The sequence below is a fragment of the Spermophilus citellus genome, assembly GCF_964194105.1.
Source record: "Spermophilus citellus genome assembly, chromosome: 5".
Lineage (NCBI taxonomy): Eukaryota > Metazoa > Chordata > Mammalia > Rodentia > Sciuridae > Spermophilus > Spermophilus citellus.
The window spans coordinates 39,468,416-39,481,495 of NC_138186.1; the positions used below are offsets into that span (position 1 = coordinate 39,468,416).

General features: G+C 36.2%; 1 pseudogene across 1 annotated transcript; it reads left to right on the forward strand.

Annotated features, from left to right (window-relative positions):
* Positions 1–960, forward strand: LOC308649313 (olfactory receptor 2B6-like; annotated as a pseudogene). The gene has a single exon. The product of its transcript is annotated as an olfactory receptor 2B6-like (transcript).
* Positions 961–13,080: the final 12,120 nt, after the last annotated feature.

Genomic DNA, 13,080 nt, shown 5'->3' on the forward strand with positions numbered 1-13,080 from the left:
ATGGCACTCATTAATGAAAGTCAACCTGAAGAATTCATTCTACTAGGCTTTAATGAGCTACCTTGGCTAGAGCTTCCTCTATTCATTATCTTCTGATAACATACCCCATGACCCTGATGAGAAACATTGCCATCATTCTGGTGTCCAAGTTAGATCCCAGTCTCCAGAGTCCCATGTATTTCTTCCTCACCAACCTCTCCTTTTTGGACATATGCTACACCACAAGCATTGTGCCTCAGATGCTCTTTAACCTGGGAAGCTCTAAGAAGACCATCAGCTATGTAGGGTGTGTACTTCAGCTTTATTTCTTCCACATTATGGGAGCTGCAGAATGTCTTCTCTTGGCTCTCATGTCTTTTGATCGCTATGTGGCCATATGCAGACCTCTGCACTACACCCTCATAATGAATCAGCGCGTCTGTATCCAGTTAATGTCCATTGTATGACTGAGTGGAATTACTTATGCTATCTCAGAGGGCACTGTAACACTCCAGTTGCCACTGTGTGGTGTCAACAAACTGGATCACTTGGTGTGTGAGATTCCAGTTCTTATAAAGACCGCCTGTGGTGAAAAGGAAGCTAATGAGCTAGCACTCTCTGTGGCATGCATTTTTATAGTAGCTGTTCCCCTATGCCTAATTCTTGCCTCCTATGCTAGCATTAGACATGTTGTACTTAACATTAAATCTTCTGTGGGAAGGAAAAAGGCCTTTGGGACATGTTCCTCTCATCTCATTGTGGTTTTATTATTTTATGGCCCATCTATTAGTATGTACCTTCAGCCCCCATCTTCCATTAAAAGGGACCAGCCCAAGTTCATGGCCCTCTTCTATGGAGTGGTGATTCCTACAGCCAACCCCTTCATCTACACCCTGAGGAATAAGGATGTAAAGGGGGCAATGCAATCTGGTGAGGAGCATTTTCAGTTCCAAACAAAAAAATTGTAGGCAGAAAATGTAACTATTTAGCAATTTGAGTAGGTTTATAAAGGTTTCTTTTATTACTCTTCCTGTCACGAACCTTGTGTTGTATGCTTGTGTTGTATGTTCTTCTATTAAAATATATCTTAATTCATACATTCCTTAATCAGGTAGGCAAGTATTACACCTGGCTAATGTGTGGGTCCTTTCTTTTTGAAAAATTACTAACATAATTCTGTTTGGGTTGTTACATAATGAAAAAGTAACTTTGTTAAATATTAAGGTATGTTAATAGTATAAATTATAATTACATTAGTTCAAGCAAATCACAATAACAATTCCTTGACAACCATTCATCAATGGGCTTCCTATCAGTGTCACTTGAGAAACATTTCATCATTCTCTATGAGCCATCTAAGGTCTGTATGTGCAGCCTGCCTGTACTTCATTTTTTATGAAGCATTCTGCTCTCAAAAAAATAATCATTTTTTTTTATTTTAACACTACAGTTATACACAGCATTTGGGTTCATTTTGATAAAGTCATCAGGCAAGAAATTGATTTTAATTACCATTCTCCCACTTTTATCTCCCATTCTCCTACTCCCAATTCTCCTTCCTCTACTTTACTGAGATTTTATCTATCTATTTATTTATTTATTTTGATGGGTTATTTCCACATATATGTAAAGATGAAATTTCCTTTGGTACATTTTTGTATGCATATAACATGATTTTGTCAAATTCATTTTGTCCTTTCGCTTTCTCTACATTCTGTGTACCACTGATCTTCCCTATGGTATCTGATCCCCACTCCAATCCCTGTTAACACCCCTGCTAATTCTTTCCTGTATTTTTTTCTAGCTTCAAGATAATGAGAAAAAATAATCAAGTCTTAATTTTCTGAATCTGGCTTATTTCACTTAGCATGATGTTCTCCATTTCCAACTATTTACCAACAAATGTCTTTATTTTATTCTTTTTGGCCTAATCAAACTCCATTATGCATATATGTCACATTTTCTTGATTCATTCATATATTGATAGGCATCTGGACAGAAAGAATCATGATTCTTAAATTTCATTAACTTCATTTCATGTAGATCTTTATTTAAAAAATCCATGGTTTGGCTTAACAAATATGTGAGTAGTATTTTTATGATTAATTAAAGAATTTATTACTAAATATTAAAATGAATAGAACAATTGAAGAAAAATATGGATAAGTTTATTTACATTCCTTTTGAATATCATAAAAATAAGTCTTCTGAAACATTGAAAGAACAGGGAAGTGATATTACTAATGAACTGCAATTTAGAAGCACTTTTGCATAAATTAGAACATCAAAGAAACTCTTATAATGTGTTAAAAAGTTATAATTTGTCTTCTGAATTGGAAAGCAACTTGGTTACTTGAATAATATGAGTATTTTTTATATATATTTTGGATGTATGTATATTGAAAATCTGCATCACTAAAAGTTGAAAATGTGATAACATAAATCTGCAACTCATACCTAAAACTTAAAATTTCATCACAAAATTTGTTACAACTCATGACAACAAAAACACTTGGATTAAATAGGCATTTTTTAAATCAGTATGTTGTAAGTTCCATGTAATGTGTTGTAAAGAAAATAAATACTTGCAAGAAAAACTAATTTGGACATTTCTTTTTTGTTTCTTTCTTTTTTCTTTTTTCCGTTTTTTGCTATAATGGAAATTGAATCCAGGGACACTCAGCCACTGAGAACTCTCAACTCTCTATTTTCTATCCCTAAATTTATGACTCTAGCCTTAAACTTGTTGTTCTCCTTCATCAGCCTTCCAAATAGTTGGTATTACTGGCATCAATCACCATGCCCAGCTTCATTTGGACTTTTCTGATACATCTTCCTTTTGATCAACATATTCATCAATGAATGAAAGGAAATTTCATGTTATTCCATATCAGAATTTATTGTAATCTATGTACACTATGAAAAATAATGTATCATATGGTGCTGACCCACTTCTTTTTTTAATTTTTTAGTTGTAAATGAACACAATACCTTTATTTTTACTTGTATCTATCTTTATGTGGTGCTGAGGATCTAACCCAGTGCCTCACACATGCTAGGCAAGTGCTCTATGATGGAGCCATAACCCCAGCCCTTACCCAATTTTTGAGATCAATGGTCTTTGATAATTTAGTTTGGAAAAAATCTACATTTAAAACTGGGAGATTTCTGACAGAATTTTTGAAAATTTCACACAAACAAACACAATTTAAAAATTAAAATTCTATCATGGTAAATAATAGTTTTGACCACATTTATTAAGATATTCTTATCTATCTTAGTTGTATATGCTGGGAGATTAAGCATTTACAGTTTTGCAGCAAAACCTGGAAAGGTTAGTGTCTGAAGCACAGCTATGAAACTGGTTGTAGTTGTTCTGAGTTCTTTCTTTAATTATTTCCCTTTTGGGGCTAGTTGATGTTCTTATGAAACTTTAGGCCTACAGAGTTACTATTTTTAGAAGCTTGAGTCATGTCTAGACTCTGAGAAATCAGGGCTTCTGAGAACTATATACAAATCTCAGGAAAAAATATACTGAGCAAATGAAAGGAGACAGGCACAGACATGTTTTGTTTGTACTAAACGGCTGCACAATTCTGGGGTACATATGTTCGGTATATTTGAAAATTAAAGATATATTAATTAATTTTTGAGAAGTTAATTAATATTTGAAGCTCTGAAAGTGTGCCCTACCTTTAGTGTACAGCATGCACAATCCTTATATTACCCTTTGGTACAAGGCATGTTCTCAGTGAACATGATCTAAACTTTTCTCATTTTCCCAAGCAAGTTTTTCTAGAAGAACAAACAGAAGACAACAAAACATTTTAATCCCAGTTGTAAAGACTCTAAAGGTTATAGGTTATTTCATGTCTTGCTTGGGGGTCTTATTTATATCATTATGTGCCTACCTTTATGATTTTTGTCAATCATATAATGCTCACTTTCCTATAGGAAGCTTAGAATATTTCTTGGTGGCCCATGACCTGCTTTTTCAGTGACAAATTGGAAACTGCTATTCAAGTAAAGAATGGTTGTAAGTATGAGCTGTAATTATCCCATTAGAGATTGGTGGAGATTGCACATGATACTCTGGTCATTCACAGATAGTTCATGTGCCTTGGACCTTTTAGGGCACAATGTGGTTGACCATGTACTTTATCAACTAAAATACAGAAGTTTTAGAAGTGAAAAGGAATGTCATTAAAATTTATACTTAAAATTGGATACTCCAAAGCATATTAGATTCTGCTCAAAGATCTTTTAAGATCTGCTCCAAATTTGTATTTCATGATATTAATAAATTCCTTTACAAAATCTCCATCTTCTTATCAGTGTTCTAGACTAAAAATATCACTATTATGTTTGATTTATTTATTCCCCAGAAGATTCAAATATAGTTAAATTTCCATGATAATCTACTGTATCAATATCTCATGCTTTTTCCATTTTTTACATTTTAAGCACACTTATTGTAGTTGAAGACCTCATTATTGCATAGAAGGTTGAAAAAGCTTGAGTTACCTAAGTTCCTATGTTTTCATATTTAAAACTAATTTTTACTTTTCTAAATATGATATCATAAAGTAGACACCAATATAATTTCAGAGTTTAAAATCCAATAAGGTCTCATCCATGTTTTCTTCACCTTTCAAGAAGGTACAAATATGATGAAAATTTAAAATTAAGAGTGAAGTAAGATCCTACAAAATTGAAGAAAAATCCTTGCTAGCTATCCTTCTGACAAGGGATTTTATCCAGAATATATAAAGAACTGAAGAAACATAACACCAAGATAACAACAAAAAAGTCAATGTCAAATAAACAGATATTTCCCCAAAGAAGACATAAAAAAAGAACAACAAATATATGAAAAAAATGTTCAACATTCTTAGCAATCATGGAAATGCAATATAAAACTACATTGAGATATCATCTCATTCTAGGTAGAATGTCAATCATCAAGAATACAAATAATTACAAATGCTTGTAACAATATGTGGAAAAATGTACACATACACATTGTTGGTGGGACTCTAAATTATTATAAACAATATGCAAATCAGTATAGAGATTCCTAAAAAATCTAAGAATGGAATCACTGATATTTAATCACTGATTATAATCATAATACTCCATGGTGCGGAGAGCCATAGCCGAGTCGGAATGATGAATGGCATTTTTGCCAGAATGGAGTGGTTGAGAGGTGATGCCAGCAAGCCATTGAGATGATAATGGTTATGTTAAGCTGTGTATTCAACTATATATTAGACCCCTGCTGCCTGCCTCAGCCTGCTACTTTGGAGTTCTCGAGGGGAATCCCGGAGAGTCCCCATTGGTTGGGGAAGTGGAGGAGGAGGGATTTCTGGAGGAGGGATTTCCGGTTGTTGGTTCCTGGAGGAGCTGTGTGCAGTTCGGGACAGTTCCCGGGGGGAGCATGTGTGGAGTGTGCTGGTGGAGTTCAGAAATAAAGTTTGTTCCTGCTTCAGTGGCTCGTGATTTGTGCCCAGCCAGACACGGCATTTGGTGGCCTGTGCTGGGAATCCCTGAAGCTCAGAGGTAAGTGAAATTGCTTGCTCCTGAGGGAAGGCAAGAGAATGGGTGACCATTTCAAAAAACAATGTGTTCTTGTTTTGATTTGTTTTGTTTTTGTTTCAAGCTGCCTATCCATAGAAGTTTCTCAGGCAAACTGGGAAAAATGGTTGGCTCAAGGTTTGAAAGTGTTCACCCCTGAGGAAATAGACCACAAATCCACAAGTCAAGAAAATAGGAAAATTGATACAACAATTTTTTGTTCCGTTTTTGTTTCATTCTGTTTCGGTTTTGTTTTGTGTTATAGTAGACCCGAAATTAGCAAAAAACAAACTGAAAAAGTGTTAAGTAAATTGTTAGAGGTTTAGACTATGGTAGAAAACATCTTAGATCAAGCAAAAGAAAAGGTCTCTTGAGCTCATCAGAGGAAGAAAATTTAAAGGAAGAAAGCTTAGAGGAGAAATAGCTATCAGGGGGGAACATACAACAGGAGGCTGCTACTAACTCCGTTCTACCACCAGAGGTTGTAATTCAACCAACAGCTCCATCTATGGAGACAGCTGAGTGGTCCTCAACCCCTGTAGTTGATAGATGGGATCCTGAGACAGGACCTCAAAGATTAGCATGCCCTGTACTTGAGCAGGCAGGAGGGCAGCTAATTCACCATGCTTTAGATTTCAAAACAGTGAAGCACTTAAAGGAGGCTGTAACAACCTAAATGGTCCTCAAGCACCCTTCACTGTAAGCATGGTTGAATCCATTACCAACTTGGACATGATGCCAGCAGACTGGACTAGCATGTATAAAGCTGTGCTAAATGGAGGGCAATATTTGTTATGGAAGGTAGCCAATGAGAAATTTTGCACGGAGCCGGCTAGGCGATATGCAGCAGCCGGTTACCCTCAGAGAAATCTAGATATATTGTTAGGAAAAGGATCTTATGAGGATCAGCAGCAACAAATTAGATATGATCCTGCTATATAATCACAAATTGCTGCAGATGCAGTTAGGACATGGAAGACTTTACAAGGACATGGAGATTTACAAGGTCAATTATCCAAGGTAATACAAGGAGCTAATGAACCTTATGCTGAAATTGTAGATAGGCTTATTCAAACAGCTACCAGAGTTTTTGGGGATACAGAACAAGCAATGCCATTAATAAAACAACTGGCTTATGAGCATGCAAATTGTTGGTGCAGAGAGGTCATTAGACCATGGAAACATGAAGATTTAAACACATATAAAATTATGTAGAGACATTAATGAACAAGGGCAAGTCTTGGCAGCTGCAGTGCAACAGGCTTTAGATGCCAGTCCAAAAACATGCTACAATTGTGAACAAACAGGACATTTTAAAACGAATTGCCCCATAGGAGGAGGGTTTACAAACCTAGGTATCAAAGGGGTAGAATACCGGGTATTTGCCCACAATGCCATAGAGGGAGACATTGGGCTAATGAATGCCATTCTCAAACCACCATAGAGGGTACTTAGTTATCAAAAAACGGACAAGGACCAGGTGTTTACCCACGATATCATGAAGAAAGGCATTGGGCTCCATTGCCAAAAAACGGACAGGGGGGCCCAATGTTACAGGGCCCATGACCACAAATATACAGGGCATTTGAGGAACCCAGAAACACCATGGAGGAACCCAGCAACACCATCAAGGTAGTGCCCAGGACACAACTCTCATCAGATGCACAAGAGGGAGCGCAGGGTTGGACAACAGCGCCTCCGCCAAAGGAGTACTAACTCCAGAGATGGGAGTTCAAATCATTCCCACAGCAGTAAAAGGACCTTTTCCCCAAGGAACAGTAGGCTTATTGTTAGGACACAGTTCTTCTACTCTAAAAGGGCTTATGATAAGTCCTGGGGTAATTGATCTCGATTATGAAGGTGAAATAAAAATTATAGCTAGTTCTCCAAAGGGTATGTCAGTAATTTCACCAGGAGATAGAATAGCACAGTTATTAAAAATACCCAGCATACATGATCAAATTTTACAGTAGTATTATAGAAAGAGTTTCCAGAGCATTAGCTTCCACAGGTGTAGATTGGGCTATGCTGGCTTTAAATTTAGATTCTCGCCCCATGCTAAAACTAAATATTCAAGGACATGAATTTAATGGGCTACTGGATACATGTGCAGACCTTAGCATAATATCTCATCAACAATGGCCAAAACATTGGCCATTACAACAGGCCACTCAAACAATTCGAGGCCTAGGAGTGGCAACTAATCCTCATAGAAGTGCAATGGTAGTAGATTGGAAGGATCCTGAAGGATGTGAAGGTACTATACAGCCATATGTATTCGATCATCTTCCTGTAAATTTATAGGGATGAGATGTCCTAGATCAATTATGTTTGACATTAACAAATAACATCAATCCAAATGCACCCACTATCGGGGCTAGGAAAGATATTAGGAAAGAAAAAACATTAGGAGAACAAGAACAAGGTATAGCAGCACCAATTCAAATAGATCAAGGAATAAAGAGACATGGATTGGGTTTTCAGAAGGGGTCACTGAGACAATAAAAATTACTTGGAAATCAGAAAGACTAGTATGGGTTCCTCAGTGGCCCCTGACTAAAGAAAAGATACAAGCAGCCCATGACCTGGTCAAACAACAATTAGTGGAGGGACATATATACAACCTTCCATATCTCCCCATAATACTCCCATTTTTGTCATTAAAAAGAAAACTGGTAAATGGAGCTTATTGCAAGATTTAAGAGCCATTAATAATGACATGGTTATTATGGGGCCTGCTCAATTGGGGATTCCTCAATTGTCTGCTTTGCCAAAAACCTGGTATGTTTTAGCTATAGATATTAAAGATTGTTTTTTTTTTTTTCAATTCCAATTCATCCTGAGGATAGTCCATGTTTTGCATTTACTATCCCTGCACTGAATCATTAAGGTCCTGATCAGAGATATGAATGGAAAGTACTCCCTCAAGGGATGGCTAACAGCCCAACTATGTGTCAAATTTATGTTAACAAAGCAATCCAGCCACTTAGAAATCAAAATCCTGAACTATAAATATTTCACTATATGGACAATGTATTATTAGCAAAAAAAGATAAAAACACATTGCTAGAATGTTATGCCACACTTACAAACTTATTAAAAAAATATAATCTAGAGATAGCAATAAATAAAGTACATTTAAATTTTCCAATTAATTATTTAGGAGTTCTAAAATCCTCAACCATGATCTGTTCACCAAAAATTCAAATACGAGTGGATCAACTCAAATCATTTAATGACTTTCAAAAGTTATTGGGAGACATAAATTGCATAAGGCCTTATCTAGACATACCAATAGGAGAGTTGGGACCTTTATTTGATATCATAAAAGATCCATCAGATCCAAATTCACCCTGCATGTTAATGCCTGAAGCAAGAAAGGCATTAAAAATTACTGAAACATATATGGAAAATATGCATTTGGATAGAATTGATATAAGTTTGCCTGTATTATTTATTGTAATACCAACAAAAAATATTCCTACAGGAGTATTTTGGCAAGAAGGTCCATTATTGGGGATACATTTATCTTATTCTCCTAACACTATTCTTACTATGTATCCTGAGGCTGTAGGACAATTAATACTCAAAGGAATAAAAGCAGCAAAGGGAGTGTTTGGAATTTCTCCCAATTAAATTATTACTCCATATACTATGGATCAAATTGATGAGTTAGCTAATGAGTTAAATACTTGGACAATAATCATGTGTAAATCTAATGTGTCATTTGATAATCACTTACCATCTAATCCTTTGTTGTCTTTTTGGTCTAAGCATCCTGTAGTTTTTTCCAAAAATGACAAGAAAAACCCCTATCATGAATGCTCCAAATATATTCACTGATGGATCAAATAATGGTACAGCAGCAGTAGTTACCCCTGATCAAACTTTTAAATTTTTAGTACCCAAACAATCAGCTCAAAAGGTAGAGCTTAATGCAGTATTACAAGCTTTTGTGATGTTTAAAGATTCTGTATGTAATTTATTTTCTGATAATCAGTATATAGTTAATGCTATAGTATCCCTTGAAGATTCTGGTAGGATTTCCACTTCCTCTACTGTTTTCTCTTTGTTTTCCACTATACAAAGTCTAATCTGGGACAGAAAAGATCCATTCTTTATAGGACATATCAGGACACATACAGGATTGCCTGGAGCCCTTAGTTTGGGCAATGATTTATCAGATAAAACTACACATGACATACATATTTTCTCTACAGTAGAAGAAGCTACAAATTTTCATAAAAGGTTCCATGTCAATGCTAACACTTTACAAAAGCGTTTTAAAATAACTAAGGAACAAGCTATACAAATAGTAAAACAATGTCAAAATTGTGTGACCTTTTTACCACAAGTTAATCTTGGAGTCAATCCTAGAGGACTGATAACTAATCATATTTGGCAGATGGACATCACACACTTGCCAGAATTTGGAAAATTAGAATATTTGCATGTTACAGTTGATACTTCTTCCGGATTTTAGATGGGCTCCCTTCATGCTGGAGAAAAAAACTAAAGATATTATTGCTCATTGCTTACAAAAGTTTGCCACTGTGGGCGTTCCAAAACAGTTAAAAACAGATAATGGTCCTGGCTATACTTCTACCTCCTTAGAAAAAATTTCTCATCATTTGGCATTACTCATATAACAGGAATCCCATACATCCACAGGGACAAGGCATAGTTGAAAGAGCTCATCAAACTATTAAAACATACTTATTAAAGCAAAAAGAGGGAATTGGAAAGGGGTATATATCCCCCAAAGATAAACTTAAAATAACCCTTTTTACTCTAAACTTTTTAAATTTGGATTCATCAGGACTTAGTGCTGCAGAAAGACATATGTATGCAAAAAATGTACATAAGCCTAAGTTACTTTGGAAAGATATTCTAACAGGACAATGGAAAGGTCCTGACCCAGTGATTGTCTGGAGTTGGGGTTCTGTTTGTGTGTTTTCACAGGGAGAACAGCAGCCAATTTTGATTTCAGAGAGACTAACCAAAGCAATTTCTACAGAACATAAAGAAGATGATTTGTCTCAAATCCATAACAGATGATATCCAGAGCTCTAGCTTGGCTATTCTTACATCTGCGACAGTGATTAACCAGGATGCTTTTTTCAATATCTATTTTATTATTGCCTTTTCCCACATCATAAAGTTCTATTTTTTTTGAGCTCATACAGACCTAGGTTAATGTTTTTCTGATCAGTTTTATTTTTTGACTGTGGATTTTTTAAACATTGCAATGGAGATTTCACCTGTGTAAAGCTACAAGGCCTTTACTATTGTCTTATGTGTTGTGTGTTATGTGTGCACACTTCTGTTTTGTGTTGTATGTCTCTATGTGCATATGTCCATATATCTTATATGATGAGCACTCATGAAAAAAATGGATCCAATTACTTTTTTTTATTCACGTGATTTAAATGGTTTAATTTAAATTGGGTAAACAGTTGTTGAGGATTGTTTTAATATGTGAAAAAATAAGGAGGTTAACAGATCTGTTGGTTTACTTTCACTTTTCTCTTCATTATATTTAATAATTCTGTTCAGGATAATGTAAATTGTTCAGAAAATTGTTTTCTTAGTACCTGTTGGAATGTTACATAATTTCTTTTTAGCCATCATTATTAGAATTCCTATCTTCATCCCAGTGCCGGTGAAGACAAAGATAAAACTAAACTATAGCTTCTTTGATAGCTATCACAGTAAACTGTATAAACTGATGCATCAATGAATAATAACTCAACAAGTAATGCTCAATCAAGGAGTTGATTTACTTTGGGAGGAAATGGACATTTGATAGATTCCTCTGTTTTGAACTGCTTGCAGAACTTGCCTGGACTATGTATAACTTGCATACATTGTGAACTATCTGTTGGTGCAGCGAATTGTGGTAGTGCTTGGGTATCTTTGCTGATGGTGTCACCAGTGGTACAATTTTTCCAAATTGGCTTTGTGTCGTGGCATTTCTGTATCCTCCTCCCTTCTGCTAGTGATGGTCTAAAATTTTGGGGCCAACAGAGGTGAGGCAAAGAACCTCACCCCCCCACTGGCACCAAGGCCAAATTTGGGGGCCAACAGAAGTGAGGCAAAGAACCTCACCCCCCCACACACTGGTGCATAGGCCTATCCACAAGTATGGCTGTATGCTGGACCAGTAGTCAGTGACGGGTAAGATCCGATAGCAGTGGTACCAACCTAAAAGAGGAGGCTGACACCTTGAGGTCAGCTCATCTGATGATGGATAAGGACCATATGTAGTATTGGATAGCCTAACAGGCAGGGTCCGTAAGCCACATGTTTGGTGTTTAATTAAACAGAAGGGGGGAGATGCAGAGAGCCATAGCCAAATCAGAATGATGCATGGCATTTTTGCCAGAATGGAGTGGTTGAGAGATGAAGCCAGCAAGCCATTGAGATGATAATGGTTATGTTAAAGTATATATCCAATTGTATATCAGACCCCTGCTGTCCACCTCGGCCTGCTACTTTGGAGTTCTCAGGATACTTTGGAGTTCTCATGGGGATTCCCAGAGAGTTCCCATTGGTTGGGGAAGTTTGGGAGGAGGGATTTCCAGAGGAGGGACTTCCGGTTGTTGGTTCCTGGAGGTGCCACATGGCATTTGGGAGAGTTCCGGGGAGCATGTATGGAGTGTGCTGGTGGAGTTCAGAAATAAAGTTTGTTCCTGCTTCAGTGGCTCATGATTTGTGCCCAGCCAGACTGCGGCACCATGGTATTTATCCAAAAGTACAAAAATTAGTGCATACCATAGTGATACATGTACACTAATGTTTATGGCAGTGCAATTTATAATAGCCAAGTTAGGGAACCATGCTGGGTATCCACCAAGAGATGAGTAGACAAACAAAATATACAATAAAGTCTTAATACCCAATCATAATAAAGAATAAAACTGGTCATAGTGGTTATTCAGGAGGCAGAGGCAGGAAGATTGACAGTTACAGGCCAATCTGGGCAACTGAGGGAATCACTGTTTCAAAATTTTTTTTAAAAAAATGAAAGGGTTGCATATGTAGCTCAGTGGTAGAGTACTCTGAGATCAGTCTCCAGTACCACAAAAATAAAATAAATGAAATGGTAAATGGATGAAACTCCATATAATTGAAATAAATTAGTCTCAGAATGTGAAGAGTTGAATGTTTTATTTTATCCAAAAGCTACAGATAAAGAGGAAATAAAAACAGATCTCACAAAAATAGAAGAGAGATTAATAGAGGAAAGGGATCATGGGAGAGGGAGAAGGGTAAGAAAAAAGAGGTATTGGAGAATGAATTTAACCAAATAATGCTATGTGAATGTATCACAAGAAATCTAACTTTCATAGATAATTATCTGCCCTAATTTTATAAAATAGAATTAAGATCCTTACAATAGATTTAGGCAATCAGGGGGAGAGAGAGGAGAGGAAAAGTAAGGTACTGGGGAATGAAACTAACCAAATTATGTGCATGTGTTATGTCACAATAAATCCCACTATTATGCATAATTATAATGCACCT